Genomic DNA, 16,458 nt, shown 5'->3' on the forward strand with positions numbered 1-16,458 from the left:
GTCTGACTTTTAATCTCATCTCAGGGCTTGATCTCAGCTCAGGTCTTGATCTCAGGGTTGTGAGTTCAAGCCCCACATTGGGCTCCATGCTGGGTGTGGAACCTACATAAAAAAAGAAAAAAGGTAAAAAAAAATATTCTCAGTTCTCCAATGGCTGTCATCCCTCCCTCTTGCTCTCATAACTCCTGACTCTTTTCCTTAGGGCCAGTTCAATAGGGGGAAGAAGATGGGAAGAAGGTGACAATACTGTCCATGTTCGACCCAAACACGGGCCAGATAGATATTCACAGGATTCATACAGAAGGGCTGGTGGCCTCACAATGATTTAGTCTAACTAAAGTGGGCTGGAGAGGACATGGCATAAGTCTTCAGAGGCTTTAAAGGCATCGCATGGGCTATGTCAAACCCAGGAAAACTGACACCAGGAGAAGAATGGGGAGGACCAGGGAGGCAGTCTTGTGGAAAGTTTCACAATTCTCCCATGTTGGGAGGTGCAGAAAATCTAGATGGCATCATTTTTGGCAGAAAACCTTACTCCAGTGTTGGGAAGTCACAAAAGGGCTACAGGCTCTGAGAAAGACTACAAGGGGCTGCACAGTTTCACAAAGCACAGTGATCACAGACCAGAGCAGTGGGGATCATGCTACTGACACAGAAACTACAAAATCCAAAAGCAGGGAGAGCGGCATTTCAGGGAGTCATCCAGACTTACCCCAGGTCAGACAACCCGGTGAGTTTCACAGAGCAGCCGGCAACATGGGGGGGAGGAGGTGGGTGTCACATATGAAGGACTTAACATAAGCAGCTAGAAGAAAAGAATGATAGAAAACTGCTCCATGGCTCTCAGGAATGGAGGGTAGTACTGGGGACTGGGTGGACACATGGACAGGAAAGAGCACCAAAGAGGTTTCCTGTTTTAATAGCCAATTTGGTGAGGGGAAGAAGACCCAGGAGGCAGGTGACAGGAAAAAAGTTGGGGTCCTGTAGGCAAGTCTCTGGAAGCCGGATCAAAAAGAGGAGCACACACTGCAGACCAGTGATGAAACCCAGCCCTGGGCCCCCAATGGGGGCCGTGGCTGATGGGGGTGGGTTTCACTGAAAGAGTGGCAAGTGGAATAGCCTCACAGTAGTTGTCACAGGGCCACAGGGAAATATATGGCCATTAGGTCACAGAGGTCTCCTTCCAGCCTGGATGGAAAGGCGCAGTCTCACACAGGAGGTCTGTGGACACCTCGATGGTAGAAGGCTTAGAGGTCCTCCTGTCGACAGTGGCAAAGTGTCAGCAGAGAAGGTGGTCAGGTTTGTCTTTCATAACCTGGGGTCCATCCTTTGGGTGGGCAGATATTCTTGATAAGAAATCAACTTTTGAGCCTTTGAGGATTTTCTTTGCTCTTTGGGAAAGCCTCCTCTGGAAGGACCTTTATGGTCTGATCTGGGAAAAGGAGAGTCAACATTGACCCCCCATCACCCATGACCAATGGGCCATACCTGATGCTTAGGCCTCCCCAGAATGAGCTTCTGCCCTAGGGAGGAGGTAGAAGACTCAACTGTGGTGGAATCTTTGGTCCCCTTGATACTGGAAGACCTCTGTGAAGAGAGTCTCCATTCTTTTTTGCCTGGCTCCTTTCATTCAACATTGTGTTTATGAGATTCATCTAGGTTGCCTATAGCAGGAGTTTGTTCACTGCAACGTAGTATCCCATTGCATGTACCCACAACAACTTAGTTATCCATTCTACTGATGGTGGACATGCCGGTGAATTCCAGTTTGGAGCTGTCACCAGGCTTTCCATTGTCCATGAGGGGAGGGTCCAGAAGGCTGGGTGGTCTGATGGGGCTCCCATCTTCCTCGTCTCTGGTCTCTTCCTGCTCTCACAGTTGTGGCTGCTGCAGTAGCAGCTGCTGCTTCTGATTCTGCTTCTTTCATTATTTCAATGGTTACAGCAGGTTGTGGAGGGCAATGAGTCCTCAACATACTTGCCACTCAACCCCTCCCTACAACAATGAACCTTCAGTATTTCTAAAACACACTATGCCTTTGACATTCTGTTCTCCTGGCCTGCGTGGTCCTCCCAATTCTGTTTGATAAATCCTATAAAGCCACCCAAACATCATCACTTCTTTGATATTTTCCTCATTTCTCTGGTCAGAATTGCTATAATCTCTGTACTTTTACAATACTTTGTTCCTACTTTTAGTGAACGTTTACACATTTATGTATCTTTCACCTCTAGATTGGGATCTCTTTGAGATTGGGGACTGCATTTATTATCCTTCCTAGCACAGTTCACAGACCTTCATAGGTGAATAAATGAAAATAATGAAATCAGGAATTAGGAATAGCTTTTACTCTAATAATTACGAGTTTTGTTTTGGACATACTAATTTCAGACGTAAAGAGTTGACATATTGAGATTGGGTGGAGAACAGCAACTCAGAAAAGATTTTATGGCCAATGACATAGATGTAGGAGTTACCAACAAAGACAGTAATAAACACTGATTGGGTCCCACATTTTTCAACTATGGACTAAAGAAAAGTAGAACATTTATAGGAAGTAGAGAAAGGGTTGGGAGTTGGAATTTGAGGTATGAGGGAGAAAATCCATAGACATCCTTGTTGGTAAAAAAAACAACAACATAGTTGACACTTTTGCCTGGGGTCCTCTCCCCTTTACCAGAAGTATGCAGCCCTTCCACTAATTTAAAGTCCAGAATCAAGAAATAGATAGATCAAAAGATGTTCGTTCAGTTTCCTCTAGGATTAGAAGCTACTGACTCAAAATTTTCATCCCAGGCTCCTGTTGGCTACTTCAAACCTTTGTCCATTCTTCATCTCCACTTCTCTGGTTTTTTGCTGGTGGGGGGGGGGGTGTATGTGTCTGTGTCTGTGTCTGTGTCTGTGTCTGTGTCTGTGTCTGTGTCTCTGTGTGTTTCTGCCTGTTTTGCAAAAGCAAGAGTGAGTGGGTAAGGTGGAAATATCTACTTTACCCTTAAAACAATGATAAACTAAAAAAAAAAAAAAACAGAAAAAAATCATTTTTTAAATAGAAAAATAACATCTTTGGGGTCCCAATTAGTTAGATAGATTCTTTAACTTACTGTCCTTTGCTTTCTTAGTGCCTCTAGGAAATAAACACTGGCTTATGTAGATTATTTAATTAAACAGACAAAGTGAGTTCTATGTTTCCATGTGACTCCTTAACATTTTAAAAATTGATAAATTTAATTGTATAAAAATTAAAACTGTCTGCATGGAAAAACAACAGCAAACACCAAAAGCCAAAGCAAAAGGCAAAATGGCAAACTGGGGGGAAATGTTTCCCATATCATACACAAAGGACAAAATTCTTTAATATATAAAAAGCTCCTACAAATCAAGAATAAAACCAACAACCAAATTAAAAACAGATAAAAACTCAAATTTCAGAAAAGAAAATTCAAGGGCTTTGAACATTTGAAAATTTCATCCACAATAAGAGAAATGCAGAATAAAACTACACTTAGATACCATTTTTCATCTGTCAAATTGACAAAGATCCAAAAGTAGATAATATTCACATTGTTGAAGGTATGGGGATCCATAAATTGCTAATTGGACTGTAAATTGGTTCAACCCTTGTTCAACCTTCACTTGGTACCTCATTATCAGGGATTCTTTCCAAACTAGCTTTTCTCTGCTTTTGGCAGTTTCCCACTTGATGTGGTCCTTAGAAAAACTGAACTACAATTGAAAATGTTTCTAATGTGTGGAAGAAATGAAGATTGCCTTGTGTATGCTAAAACAAAACAAAACCAGGGCAGTTTGGCAATACTTAATAAAATTAAAACAGCATATATCCTTTGACCCGGCAATTTTACTTCTAGGAATTTATCTGAGTACTAAATTAGTGTATGTTAATTAGTGCAGGGTTGATTATTATAATATCTTTAGTAATAACAAAGATTGTGAATTAAGTATCCATCATTAAGGGACTAGTTTAAAATAATCATGGTATAGGGGTGCCTGGATGGCTCAGTCAGTTAAGCATCTGACTCTTGATTTTAGCTCAGGTCATGATCTCAGGGTCATGAGATCGAGTCCTATGTCACATCAGACTCTGAGCTCAGCAGGGAGTCTCCTTGAGATTCTCCTGTCTCTGCCCCTCTCCCCTCTGTGCACTCTCTCTCTCAAATAAATAAATAAATCTTTAAAAATAATAATAATCATGGTATATACATGCCAGGGAATTCTCTGAGGCCACAAAAAAGAATGAGGAAGATCTTTATGTGTTTATGTAGAAAGAGCTCCAAAACATTTTTTTATTATTTTATAATTTTTTTTCATCATGGTAAGTGTACTTTTTAATATCCATCACCTATTTCCCCAATCCTTCCACACACCTCCCTTCTGGTAACGATCAATTTATTCTCCACAGTTCAAGAGTCTGTTTCTTGGCTTGTCTCTTTCTCTCTTTTTTTCCCTTTGCTGATTTATTTTGTTTCTTAAATTCCACGTGTGAGTGAGATCATATGGTATTTGTCTTTTTCTGACTTATTTTGCTTAGCATACTCTATAGATCCATCCATGTCATTCCAAATGGCAAGATTTCATTCTTTTTATGGCTGAATAATATTCCATTATATATATACACCACATCTTTTTCCATTCATCTATCACTGGACCTTGGGCTGCTTCCATAGTTTGGCTCTTGTAGATAATTCTGCAATAAACATGTAAGGGTGCATATATCCCTTTAAATTAATGTTTTCATATTTGGGGGATAATTACCCAGTAGTGCAATTCCTGGATCATGGAACAGTTCTATTTTTAATTTTTTGAGGAACCTCCAAACTGTCTTCCACGGTGGCTGCCCCCAGTTTTCATTCCCACCAACTGGGCATGAGGGTTCCTTTTTCTCCAGATCCTTGTTAATACTTGTTGTTTCCTGAGTTTTTTTATTTTAGCCATTCTGTCAGGTGTGAGGTAAAATCTCAGGGCTTTGGTTTTTGTGGTTTTGATTTGCATTTTCCTAATACTGATGTTAGACATCTTTTCATGTGTCTGTTGGCCATCTGTAGATCTTCTTTGGAGAAATGTCTGTTCATGTCTTCTGACCATTTTTAAATTGGATTATTTGTTTTTTGGGTGTTGAGTTGTATACGTTCTTTATATATTTTGGATACTAATCCTTTATCAGGTATGTCATTTCCAAATATCTTCTTCCATTCAGTAGGTGCCTTTTAGTTTTGTTGATTGTTTCCTTCACTGTGCAGAAGCTTTTTATTTTGATGTGGTCTCAATAGTTTATTTTTGTTTTTGTTTCCCTTGCCTCAGGCGAGTTGAGTGATGTTATTATAGCCAATGTCAGAGAAATTACTGCGTAGGTTCTCTTCAAGGATTTTTATGGTTTCAGGTCTCACATTTAGGTTCTTAATGCATTTTGAGTTTATTTTTGTGTATGGTGAAAGAAAGTGGTCCAGTTTCATTCTTTTACATGTAGCTGACCAGTTTTCCCAATACCATTTGTTAAAAGACTTTCTCCCATTGTATATTCATTCTTCATTTATCAAAAAATTAATTGACCATATAACTGTGGGTTTATTTCTGGGCTTTCTATTCCATTCTGTTGATCTATGTGACTATTTTTATGCCAGTAATATATTGTACCATACAGTTTTAATTACTATCACTTTGTAATATAACTTAAAATCTGGAATTTAGTTTTGTTCTTTTTCAAGATTACTTTTGCTATTTGGGGTCTTTTGTGGTCCCATACAAATTTTAGAATTGTTTGTTCTAGTTCTGTGAAAAACACTGTTGGCATTTTGATAGGGATTGCATTAGATCTGTAGGTTACTTTGGGTCATATAGACATTTTAACAGTATTTGTTCTTCCAACCCATGAGCATGGCATCCTTCTATTTGATTATATCATCTTCAGTTTCTTTCATCAATGTTTTATAGTACAGGTCTTTCAGGTCTTTCACTTCTTTGGTTAAGTTTAGTCCTTGGCATTTTATTATTTTTAGTACAATTGTAAATGGGGTTGTTTTCTTAATTTCTCTTTCTGCTTCATTAATAGTGTATAGAATAGATTTCTGTCCATTGATTTTGTATCCTGTGGCCTTACTGAATTCATTTATCAGTTCTAGTAGGTTTTTTTGGTGGCGTCTTTAGGGTTTTCTATATATATCATATCGCCTGCAAATAATGAAAGTTTTCTTCCTTACAATTTGGATGGCGTTTATTTCTTTTTGTTGTCTGATTGCTGTGGCTAGGACTTCCAGTACTATGTTAAATAAAAGTGGTGAGAGTGGACATCCTTGACTTGTTCCTGACCTTAGGGGATAAGCTCTCTTTTTCCCCATTGTGTATGATATTAGCTGTGGGTGCCATGTAGTAATTCTTATAGATAATAAAGTTGACTTGGACTGTCTCTAGTGAGCTTCACATTCTCATGCTAGCCCTACATTTTAAATTATTAAATTATTCAAACAGTATTTATGAGTACCTGCTATGTAGGAGGACACCACAAAAGTGCTGTAACATCAATAATAGGCAAAAACAGAAAAACATAGTCCCTACCTTCATGTAGTTTAGAATTTAATAGGGAAGACAAACATTAATCACACAAATTGTATAGCTCATCAGTGAGTTAAATGCTAGGAAGGATATGAATAATGTCCTCTGAGAGCTTTTAGCAAGGACTAAGGGGATCAGAGAAGCAAGGCTTGAGACCTAAAAGGATAAGGAGATTTAAATTGGCAAAAGTAAAAGATAAGATAGGTGGAATTACAAGCAGAAGGAACATAACTGTGTAAAGGTTGTTCACTGTTGCTGGAGCACAGTGTTTAGGAAGAGAACAGTGCAGGGTAGGGCTAGAGTGATGGGCAGAGATATTTACAATATTGATTTTTATCCTGAGAGTAATATAAAACCATGAAGGGCTCTAGCAAAGGATTGACAGATTATATTTGCGCTCTAATGCAGAGAAATGATTGGAGGGTACCAGAGAGGCGGAAAGGAGAGCAAATAGGTATGTTGGTGCTGGCTATTGGCAGGGAACCTCAGGTCCCACCCACAGAGCTGTCGGAGTGTCCTTAACAGCATGGTGACTGCCATTTCTTAGAGCAAGTGACCCAAGAGGTCAAGGCAGAAACTGCAATATCTTTTATGACCTTGGAAATTACACGCTGCCATTTATTTGGTATTTTAGTGATCACAGAAGTCAGTGTGGGGGAGGGGATTACACACGCGGCAAGAATCATTGAAGCCATCTTGGAAGATGGCTACCACAGACCAAACTCTGTAGAACTCCATTTCATTTCTGGGTGGTGTACTGTGGGAGGGCAAAGGAAATTGAGAAGAAGCATAGGGGAAGAAGGAATACCAGAAAGGTTGTGAGATGAAATCCAGTCAAAGAAAAGGAAATTTTAAGAAATCTACCAAGAGGACATGTTAGAGGAAAACCAAAAAAAGTTAATTGAATTTAGCGACTTAGATTTAATGGACAAAAGCTCTTTCCTCATAATATGATTTCACATTTATTTTGACTCACCTCCCCTTATAACCTTTATTGAAGAGCCTTTTCCCCCACCTTTTCTTTTGTAATCTTCCTTTAACACCGCTTATGGATGTTTTCATAATGTTCCTCACAAAATTCTACTGATACTTTGAGTGGAATTGTGTTAAGTTTATTATTTTGTTTGAGAAACCCATTTTTACAGTGATTAGACTTCTCTTTAAAATACCTAACACATTTCCCTCTATGTGTAAATTTTCATTTAAATCACCTAAATAAAGTTTGGCAATTTAAAAAATGTTATCACATATCTGTCATTAACTTGATTCCTGGGTATTGTTGTTGTTGTTGCTACAGTGAATGGAATCTCTTCCCTGCCCCCATTATCACGATAGTGTTTTCGATCTAGAAATGTATTTCCTTTATCCCCATTTTATGGATAAGGAAAGAGGCCCAGAGAAGACAGGTGACTGGGCTACAGTTACAGAGTGGAAGAGCTGGGGACTGCAGATTTTGAACATCCAAATTTTATTGTGCTACATTAATAGGAATGAAGTTGTTTTCCCAAACCTTATTAAAATTAATAGTCCCTTAAATATCAGTCTCTTTGTCTTTTTTGTTTTTTTCCTATTGCTTTATTAAGTTTTTAATTTTAATTCCAGTGTGGTTAACATATAGTATTATTCAGGTGTATAATATAGTGATTCACAATTCTACACATTACTCAGTGCTCATTATAAGAAGTATCACTTTCTTTGTATCAGATTTCGAAGTAGTACTATACATTTTATAGCATATCTCCACTTTTTAGCAATGTCAATTTGAAATATAGTGTCATGACTTGAGGAACTGCCTCTCATCTCCATTCAATTCTCCCAAGACTTGATTCCTACCAGACAGGAACTATTTTTTCTTTGAGGTCTAAATAGACCTAACAACCTATTGCACTGAGTAAATATTTAATGAAGATTGAATATTTCCTCTGTGTGGATCAATTTACTCTTGTTGATTATCTGAGGAAAGCTTCTTTTTTTTAATGTCATGTAGTAGGTTAAGATACTTGTTTTCCTGAATATTGTTATTAGTGCCACAGTATGTTTCAGTGATTTAAAAATGCATGTCTCTTAGATTTTTTCCATCATCTGTTTTTCCTGGTTTATATATTCAGTTTGAATTATTATGTTGTCTCAAATACAAATCTGAGATTCATTGACCTGGTAGCATGCAATAAAGTCATTTGCTGTGAGAGTTGTTTTTTCTTGAATTTGCAGTACTTGGAGCTCTGAAAATGAAAACTATTTGCTAATGAGATATAAGGATCTTTTAATGGCAGAAATATAATTTTTATTGGCAAATATCTTCAAAAACAGAAATAATTTTTAATTGACAAAAATGTGTTTTTCTTATATTTTTAACTATCAGTATATATTTTACTTTATTATTTAAAATTTTTCTTAACTAATCTTAGGTTTAATTGAAATACATTTATATTTGCCTGTAAGTCTCTATATGAAGTTAGTGACATAGCTTGCAAGTTTTCAACTTTTAAAACTGGAATGACCGTAGTGGAACCATTTAGTGCAAATTGTTATTGTGGCATTCAGATGTAATTTATCAGAATCGATTAGAGAAACAAACTCATTTAAATGGTAGGGAAAAGGTGCATATATATTTCATCCTCTTTCTACACTAGGAAGTATGTGAATGTAATTTTGAAATAGAGAATTCATGCTTAGTGACAAAATACCTTTCATTTTTAAGGATAACTTCATTGTTTTTCACTTTTGATAATTTCTGGGACCTATGTTTCAGTTTAAATAACTGTTAACATTGTTGTTTTTTACTAGAGGAAAATTGTGTGATGACAGTTATAGTACATATTTGATAATAAGCTTAGAATAAATCAGTTAAGTCACAGTGGTCTGATATCTGTTTTTAAGGTCTTTTTGACCCAGGAGTGTATGACCTGTGAAATCCTGTGAAATCTCTACTTTTTGGATTTGTTAAGGTATTTTACAATGCAAGGATTTAAATTTAGATGAACATCACTGCTGGAAGTTGGCTGATGTGGCCCAAAACATTAAGAGTATCAAGGTATAATATGGAAAAAGTTTAACAAATTCCGATAACAATTAACATATGTGAGAAGAGAGAAGGTAGTTAGAAAGTTTCTTTTCTTCCCCAACTTATAACAAAGAGAAACTGAAATTTAACCTGGTATTTTCAAAACTCTGATTACTCAGCAGCATTTCATTTTGTGTAGCATTGCCAAGAAAATGTATCCAAATCTTGAGTTACAGACTATTCTTACATCTGATTGGAAGGGGCATAGGAGTTGTTTATAAGGTTGCAGATCCAAAGCCACACAAATGAAGGTTGAGACTTGGGGGAGGGTTTGACTCAGGGAAGGGAAGCTTCGTAGACATTACAGCTCTGTCCAAAGGCCAAATGGGAGATAAATCACCTCTGGCCACCTCTCTTATTATTGAAATGGTTCAGCCCTGGGGTTTAACTGAAGGACTTACAGGGTTTTGAAGTGCAAATAGGATGGTGAAGGGTAAACCCTTTTAGGGTTTCATTTTGATGGATTTTTTTCCTGTGTGGATTTCTGGCACTGACTGTGATCTGGAAGGGGCCCTTAAAAAAAGAAAAGTTTTGTTTTGTTTTTGATCAATCAGGCCATAAGAACTTTCCACAGGGGTGTACTTTTCCTGCATGCATATCGATCCTATTGTGTTTAAAAGTAGGTCATTTAATTGGGCTTTTTTTTTTTTTTTGGAGCCCTCTGCAATGGAACTGTCATTTCAAGGTCACGTCTCTCTTTTTGATATTAACGCCAAAGTTTGAGAGTCTTGAATGATGTAGTACTTTTGGATCAGTAGTTTTGTGGGGGGTGGGGATTACTTAGGGTCAGGGTATGTTAAACAAAAAACAAAATAATCTGGTTAAAGATCAAGTCCATATTAGAACAAGTCCTTTTTATATTGATAAGCAGTTTATAATTAATCTTTTTTCCATTGAGTTATATAAATTGTATGTGTTTATTTATTTTGTATACAATCTGTTTTGTCAGCATTAAAATAAAAACCAGAAAATTCTGAGATTCCAAAATATTTGTACTATCTTATTTGTACAGATACACTGAAGCGTTTGGAGAAATAAGGGATACATTTAAAAATGTTTAAGAAACAGATATGTTGATTTATCAAGTTGAACATTTTTTTTACCCCACAAATAATTCAAACCCAGGAGCTGAAATAAAATATTTTTTAAATTTTAGAGATTTTTAATAAAATGGGAATGAGAGGACAGTCACTGATGACTTCAAAGAAAAATAATTGTAACTAAAGGCTTTTTGTGCAAAAGTTTTAAAGGAAAATTTAAATATTTGTATTAAATGTCATAGTATGTGCTTATGATTCTTTTAAGAACTATGTTTGACAGAACTTGAGCATTTCCCTCTATTTTAGATTTAACATAGATATTTGAATCATTTACTCTGTTTCAAATGATAATGTATTTAGCTGCCACAGAGATTGCCCTCTGTGTTGCTTGATATCTATTATAAAAAACAGTTGTTAATCTCTGTAATTGACATTGATCACACAATGTTCTTGAGTGACCTCCAAGTCGGTTTTGTTTTTCTACAAAAATTTCCCTTCACTGTATTTATCTAAATTTAGAATTAAATTAAAATTAGATGTTAGAATTTACATTTACCTATTGCTGCATGACGATTTTAAATAAGATGCTTAAAAAAACAAAAAACAAAACAAAACCCTAGATGGCATCAGGCAGAGTCCCTCATATCTACCAGCATCACTGTCATTAGTTTGTTGCTGGGAGATGTTAATATGACCCTTCCTTTGTTAGAAAAGAGATCTGTAGTCCTTCCCAGAATCCTCTTGTTAACTGTCTTTTTAACCCAAGTTGGAAGTTGTCTGATGAATGAATCGTGAGCCATTTTTATGAGCTACACATATTGTTGACATTGTGTCACACGTTGCTTTTTAATTTCTAATGTGTTTTTAATTTGCAAAGCATGCCTATGCCTTTCACAGCAGTAGAACTGAGTCAGCCTTTCTGAGTCCAGATATTGCTTTATGCAAACAAGACAGATCGGACTCGTGAATGCTGTATCTCTTAAGCCTTAGCGTTACTGCAACACACGCGTGAGCAAATTTCACTTTGAATATTGTTGAATAAAAGAAGATACTTGAGAAAGGCTTTTTTTCCCAAGAACTTCTCTTGCCTCTTGGCAAGTGAATTGCCCCAATATAAAAGCGTTGGGAGGGAAAAGTGAGCTGCAGAGTGAAAAGGCAATCCACAAATAATCACTCTTTTCTGCCTTTGATTGTGTCAGATTTTTTTTTGTGTGTGGCAATTGTTTTCTTTTTCGCTTAGAAGAGGTTTATGGTCCAATGTCTGTCAAGTCAGCCCCTGTCTTAAGGTTGCAGTTGTATTTCTCTCTGGAGTTCCTAGAGGTGATGTTATCTTTTGTTCACTCAGCAGTGTGGTGGTTCCTGAGAGCATCTGTCACTTTAGGCATTACAAGATGGATGGGTCTCCAGTGAACTGCTGGTTGAAGCAAATGGTGAAAATAAGAAAAGACAAGGGGTTTCGGGGTCTGCAGAGAGGACAGACAACAAGGAAATACTGTTAGAAATCAAGAGTAAGCTGAGCAATAGAGAAAGAGAGAGCAAAGATGGATCATATGTCATTTTATAAACATCTTGGAAATGAGAGTCTTTTGGTGGCTACCGTGATCTGAGGGGGACATCTGCATCATGGTAAACAATTCTGTGCTTTGGATTTGCAAACTGTATTTGGACATTTAAAAAAAAATGTCTGGGAAAAGTGTTGGGAAATTGCAATGACATACATTGTTTAATGTGACCATTTTGCTGTTTGAGAATTAGTAGTCTTTTAAAATGTAACGATTTAAAATTTTTCTAGTCTTTAAAATTTTTCTTTATATTTTCATTTTTCTTTCCTTCCTCTATTTTTATTTCTTATAAGCATTTGAGCAACTGTGGATATTCAAATGTTGGAAAAGTATTAACCACATAACCAGCATCTTTACTGTTTACTTTAGTTTTTTGACATTTTTGCAGGGGGATTCTGAAAAATCTATGCTCATGCCTTAGGGAGACATATTTTAAGTTAGTTTAAGTAAACTTCCAGTTAATTTAATGGGCTCTTTGATGAAAGAAAAAAATATAATTGTTACTGATCTGTCAGAACAAGGTGGAAATTTTGTATTCTATTTAGAAATTCATTTTGTTGGCAAAAGCCAAAATCTGTAAATTTGGACTGATGCAGAACCGGGCCGGTGGAAGAGAAGGAGCAGGAGGGAGCTTGGCCAGAGAGTAGGAAAAGGGAAAGGGAGATGGGAGGATGTGATTGAAAAAAATGATTTTGTCAAACTTTCTGGCATTTGTCTATGAAAAAGACCATAGGTTGAAAGGCAAAGAAATTAAGATGATTAGAAGCTTTAAACTATACAAATGGTAGAGTCTCTTCCTTCTCTATGGGTGTAAATAATAGATGAAAGAGTAAGAGTGACAACAAAGGATCAGGTCGTTTAAGAGAATGTGTGCAGCCTGAATAGGGGTCTGTGGCCCAGGGCCAAAGGTCTTAGCTTTGAGTGTAATTAGAAGAAAATACAAAAATGTCATTACTAGCAGGTGAAGTGTGCAGCACGTGGCCAAAAATTAGCAATTTTAGACTCTGAAGCTATTGGAATTGGATTACTGACCTTTTTTAAAAATCATTAAGGTCCTCGTGGAGTCATATAGTTTCATTGGCAGTAATGCAGTTTGACCTTGTTGACCATATGGGGTAATCTTGGGTTTGGATGTAGGTAGCAAGACTCCTGACTTACAAAAAGATGTCTATTTGTGTGTGGGTGGGTGGGAAATACATGAGTTTGAAAATCTGGGTCTTGCTTTTTTCATTGTTCTTTTGCCTGAAGATATTCTTCTGACAATTAGAGAGGTAAGATACAGATTTTTATTTCAAAATCTAAAATGGTTCTTTTCTGTCTTTCTTCTCTCTCAAGTTGGCATAAAAGGATAATAAACTTAAAACTATTTCTTTAGAAGGCATAAGTTAATATTACTTTAAATATTTTTAGTGCTATATATAGGCATATTGAAATTAGTATATTCTTAGAAAATCCCCTTTTGTTTTCCTTTTAGACACAAGGAATAAAAACACTTCGAAGTTACCTATAAAAATCAGTGACAAATAATTTTTATTTCACTTGATATTTTACGACTATATGTCCTATTTTTCCACCCAATAGTTTATATTGACCATAATCTATTTAAAGGAGAGAATAATACGCACACTGTAATTTTCAGTGTTGTATGTAATTATAATTATTTAGTTTAATTACTTCTAGAAATACCCTACTCAAAAGGGTAGAAAACAGTAAGTCTTTTTTTCTTCATGCAGTCTCTCTTTCTTGGAGATTATTAAAGCATTGGTTCCAAAAAGTAGAAAAATACTTTTAAACAATATTAGTTCTGTCTTAAATTTTTGTTAGTTCTTTGAGGAGGTAAATTTTGGCCAAGCATCAGAGATTATAAAATTCAAACTCCTTAGAATAAGACAATTGTCTTTCGTTATTTTCATTCCTAAAAATAAAAATAGTCTGGGGGGCTGTTAACATATGGTAACACTTGTCAAAACTACAGACTTGACAGATTTATTCAACTTACATTTAGTAGGGTAGGAGAAGGGGGGAAATCTTAAGAACAACAAATTATTTTTGAGTATATATAATTATTATATATTATAATTATAATTAGCAGTGATTATTTTGGGAATATTTAAGAAGGAGGAATACCTGTATTTGCCAGTTATGATGTATATGGAGTTATGTAAGACTTTAATAATTCATTTCTAATTGTAACTTTTGTAGAAGTGTAAATATTTAAATTATTTTCTTCTGGTATATAATGTATTTGGAAACTAATTCATGTCTTTACATATATATTTTTATTTTTTTATGTTTTTGCAGGTGCACAAAAGCTTTAAACAAGTAAAATCTAGACAACAGGCTCCCTGAAGTGTTGACAGCCCAACTTAATCATGAACATGATTCAAAAATGTTAATAAATAAACCAAGGTATTGTACAGTTATAATACCCGCCTCCCAGTTTTTCAAGATCAAATTTGTTTTAGGCAGTTATATTTAGAATTTAAATAAAGCTATTATATTTGGTTCCTAAACTGATTAAGCAGATAATTTCTATGAGCTCTTCTTCCATTTCCTCCCCTCTGTTTTCCTCTCCCCTCCCCCATCCTCTCCACCAAAAGGAAAAAAAAAAAAACAAACACCTTATTCAGCATTAAGTTTTTGCTTATTCAGTATTGCTGTATAATTTTTTTCCCTGGCAACAGCCTTTGTGTTATATTTCCTGTATACCTAAATTAAGACAATAAGAATTCAGTTTTTGATTCCCCTTTGTTGACTGTGGTTTTTATCTTTCAAATTGTTTAGTAAGAGAGAAATCTAGGTTATTGGCCTCTGCAAAAAAAAAAAAAAACAAAACCCAAATCATAATGACTGTAGAAAAATTTTTATCATATAACACTATTTTGAGATGTATGTTTTAAAAGTTTTATGACAGGGTTGTTTTTTTTTTTTTTTCTATTTTTAGGAGGCTTTTAGTTTAGAAAATACTGCCTTTTTTTTCTCCCTCTGTCAAAGAAAATTAAAAATTTGCTTAGAATTAAGGATTTGGGGCTGCTGTTTTAAGGAACTCTTGTTCTGTCCAGGCATAGCCCAAGACCGTATGTCTCCTTTTGGATGTTACAATGCATTTGAGTAGCCTGGCATTTCCAAAAGAAGGCAAAGATCTTTCCTCCCGGCTGAATTCTTCTGAGGCCAAAAAGAACAAGAGGGTCATTGCCACTTCAGCGTGGTCCCTGTTTGTGCGTTGGTGACCATGCAGACCCTGGAACCTAGTGTTGGCTTAACATTTGGGCCTGGAACATCTGGAAAATGATCAGAGAGGGAGTGGAGGAGACAGAAGAGCGTAGAACGTTTGCGTTTTGTTACACCAGGTGCTAGGAGTTAGCAACATCCCCTGTTTGATATGGGAGGCAAATTCTGTGGCCCTGGAGTTAGGCTTCAACAATTGAAGAGGTCAAAGGACAGCTGAGTGGGGTCAGTGAGACACCATGGGGTGTATTTTGTTACTTAGTAAAAGGAGCAGCCTCCTAAAACCTTAAAGGATTCTCTTGAAAATCTGTGTTGTGAAAAGGTTTTATGAGTCTCATGGCAAAAACTCCTGATTTATCTAAGGAATGCTTGCTTTTGTCTAATGGAAGGATAATCCTTACCAAATGTTGGCAACTACTATAAGAGTGAATATAGGTCTGAAAGAACAGTGAGGGTTTGAAGTGTACTTTGCTTTCCAAAATGTTTATCATTTTAATGTTTGTCTCTCAGTGAAGAATTTTGCACTGTTGAATTACCACCCTTTTCTTTCCTCAGAGCCAAAAGTGGTGGTTGGGGAGAGACTGGTAAGGAGCAAGCCTACATTAATTTAAAGATTATTCTAACGAGTTATTGACTGACCCACAAACAGGATATTATAGACCTTTAAAAACAACAAAGCTTGTTAACTCTGAAAAGTTACCTTAGAATTTATTTTTATGTATAAAGGGAATAAATAGCGCATGAAATGTAATGTTTCTAGATTACAGAAGAGGTTTTAAAAATATAGTTGTATTTCATAGAAGTGGGTATCAGTCGATGAATAACCATAAACCTCTGTTTCTCCCTGAATGTGTTTCTTGTACATTTTATAGGTAGTAAGAAGAAAATCAATGTCAGGGTCAAGAATAGAGAATAAGAAAAGCAAGTATAATAATGAATTTTTCTCTTTGGGAGGGAAATGGAAAGGGGGTGGGGGAACAGGATCCGTGAGAGCTGTCTT

General features: G+C 36.2%; 1 protein-coding gene across 8 annotated transcripts in view; it reads left to right on the forward strand.

Moving 5' to 3' along the window:
- Positions 1-16,458, forward strand: part of GREB1L (GREB1 like retinoic acid receptor coactivator) — a 259,381-nt gene that overhangs the window by 102,274 nt on the left and 140,649 nt on the right. For 7 of the 8 annotated variants that reach the window (XR_004620338.1, XM_034642744.1, XM_034642747.1 and 4 more), the window contains exon 3: positions 14,532-14,639. The gene's annotated coding sequence lies outside the window, so the exon portion shown is untranslated. Of the gene's footprint in view, positions 1-11,540; positions 12,295-14,531; positions 14,640-16,458 lie in introns of those variants that run through there. The other variant, XM_034642745.1, reaches the window with a different exon arrangement.

The sequence above is a fragment of the Ailuropoda melanoleuca genome, chromosome 14 (genome assembly GCF_002007445.2).
Source record: "Ailuropoda melanoleuca isolate Jingjing chromosome 14, ASM200744v2, whole genome shotgun sequence".
In the NCBI taxonomy this organism is placed as follows: Eukaryota; Metazoa; Chordata; class Mammalia; order Carnivora; family Ursidae; genus Ailuropoda; species Ailuropoda melanoleuca.